We start from the raw sequence: 3,220 nt of genomic DNA on the forward strand, positions 1-3,220 counted from the left end.
GAGTTTTACACAGGTTTGCTCACGGCACAAAGTGCGCTCCTTGATAAGGGCTTTATGGAAGTCAGTGCCAGGTTTATTAGGATGAGTCTGTATTCAACATGAAATCATCAGTGTGGGTTGTGGCCTGATACACATGAGCAATCTGTTCATTTAAAGGTTGAGGTCTTTGTTGGTGATGCTCGATCTGGTGATTTGCAGCGCTGACGATGATTGGTACACAAGCATCGGGCATCAGTAGCATCATTCAGAAGAGTGTTTGTATTTGTAGACAGCTCAAGGTGTCTGATCACTCAGGCAGGGCTTGTTCTAATACATCATCTGCTTTTACTGGAAGGAAATGTTGCATTCACTTGTTTACAATAATTCTATCACTCAAGCCTCTTTGTAAAAGAATAACTGTTAACTAAATGACAGAAAAGCAATTCTAAATATTAACAAAAGCTATAACAGTATATAACAGTGAGATTAAAATAACTCAGAAATGCACACAGACATTAGCTAGATCAGTTTGAAAAATACACTTGATTTAAAATAAAGAGACCAAATATATGATACTATTGTGATCAGAGGAACACAAAATAAATGTAATAAATGTTTTAATAAATTTCTTTATATATATATATATATATATATATATATATATATATATATATATATATATATATATATATATATATATATATATATATATATATACATACATTATATTATATTTGCTTCACGACACTGTTAATGTTAAATAATACTAAATATACTGTATGTATAACTAATAAACTAAATGTAACTAATGTTAAAATAAAATTACATAAAATATGTCCCTTTGTTATAACATTAAATGCATTTTATTTGGTTTAGTGCATCTTGAATGTGTTTTTGTTGAAAAGGGCAGCTTTTAGCAAGTTGTTTTCATTCAGGATGTGTCTACAAGGTCGAGCTTGCCAAACTGTATTTAACCTTCACCTGGAGTTCACTTCTGATAAGGTTCACACTGGTTACATTATTTAGTTTATGTAGTTGGCATTAACGAAATGAACTGAAACTAAATTACGTAAAATATAGGTAAAACATTTGTCTAGCTGCAACAATTATTGGCAATTTTTTTGAACATACAACCATTGAATTATTTTATTTTTTCAGAAAGGTTATCAGACAAGATGGAAATCCCAATCTTGATAAGTCTCTCATTGTACAGGTGATAAAGCGCTTGGACTGGATGTAGTGGCACGTGACAGGTGGTTTAAAGTTCAGTCATTGGCTGCAGCATGAGATCCACTGTGTCCCACTGTGCCACTTCTCAGTTGGGGAAATACTGGCGAGGTCAGCGGCTGAAGCTCATCTGGTCCGTATCGCTTTCTTTCAGCAGCTCCTCCTCGCTAACACATTCCTGCCAGGCTCCTGAGATAACAGCAGCTGTGCAAGGTTAATGTTTGAAACAAGAGGATATGAGCTGAAGGTCTGTTATGAATATTTTGGCTAACTGATTTTGTCCTCCATGACCTCTGTATAAATCAAGCACACGCTACAAAACTGACATCAGAACCCACAGATTTCAGTTTTCTGTCATGTTGGTGCATATTCGTTCTCACACACACTAGCACGGTTAGCAAAGAAAGAGTTGATTCTTTACAACAATTCAATAAACAAACTTGAAACGGACTTACTGTAACATACTTCAACAACTAACTGGTGGAAAGATAATAACGGACAACAAATTTCATCATCATTTCGTCAGACCTTTGCACTGTGCAGTGTGCACCACTATAAAATCTAAGAACATGTAAATCTATTTTTACTGGTCATATTCCTAAAAGTCATTACATAAAGTATTTATAGATTTAAATGATTGCTAACTTAAATGGGTTTATTGGCTTTTAGAAGTTTAGTACTAACCACTTAGTTTGTGATTTGGAAATTGATTTCAGCTGCTTTCAAGCTGTTTTAATTGATATATATATATATATATATAGATATATATAGATATATATAGATATATAGATATATGCACAAATAGGCTTCATTTTAGGCCTATACATTGTTTTAAGCAGTTGACTGTACAAGTTGTTTACAAGTTGATTGAACTTAAAAAAAAAAAAAAAAAAAAAAAAAACTTAACAGATTGAGAAAAATCCTGTAAATTGTGCACATAAAAAAAAAAAAAGAGAGTAAACCAGAGTAAACCAGAACAAATGTAATGTTTATGTTTAGTTTGCTTAATGAATTTGGGTTAAAATAATATTTCGATTAAAACTGCAAACAGTGTAAGGAAAAATGCATTGTCGGTACAGGACAAGGACCGCAGGAGATTTGACTACATAATGCTTCTGTGTAAATGGATTTAGGATCAAACCTATTTAGACCTTAATTAGACGCCATACTAAATTTAACACAGATAGAAAAAGTGCTTAAAGGTCCAACAACACACCATTTTCACTACTTTCATAACTCTTTTCAGGAGTTTTTGTCTACTGAAAGACGTTTTGTCAGCTGAACAATCAGTGTGTCGTAAAACAACATGCACTGTACTTTAGTTCCTCACAGCCTCGCTTCATTCCTGTCAAAATTAAATATGACACTACCCTGACCAAGGTCTATAGTCTGATGTTGAGTGAGCTGTGATCAGCACATGTGCAGGCAGGACTGTAGTGATGGACAGAAACAGTTGAGATGATGACAGCCGTGACAGACTTTGCTCGACTGACACTGTCACTGTCATGAGGAGAACATGCTTTAACACCTATCAAACAGAACCAGCCAGAGGGAGCTCTATCACATTCTGAGGATCACAGTATACACACCTGCAAGCTTTTGCTCAGGTTATAGATTAGCCTCACGTGATGTTCACAGTGTGATTCAGTCATCCAGACTGCATTCTGCTCAACCCGTCATCATCACTAAATCTCAGAAAAAGACATCAATGTGACACTGGGACAATATAAATTTGGCGATGCTTGTTTTCATAAATATTGCTCCTCAGTTATTAAAGTTCAGCATTTAACGCATCTTCCATTGTTTGTGGTTAGGACATCATAAAGCTTTTTTTGGGAGAGTTTTACTGTCACTTCTTGTATTGTGGAGACTTTAAAGAGATAGCTCACTAAAAACAAAAAATTGCTGTTAATTTACTCACCCTCAGGCCATCCGAGACGTAGATGACTCTTTTCCTTTAGCAGTAACGTAACGTAGATTTTTAACCCAAACCATGGTCCTTGATTCATAAAAT

The sequence above is a fragment of the Carassius gibelio genome, chromosome B16 (genome assembly GCF_023724105.1).
Source record: "Carassius gibelio isolate Cgi1373 ecotype wild population from Czech Republic chromosome B16, carGib1.2-hapl.c, whole genome shotgun sequence".
NCBI classification, from domain to species: Eukaryota; Metazoa; Chordata; class Actinopteri; order Cypriniformes; family Cyprinidae; genus Carassius; species Carassius gibelio.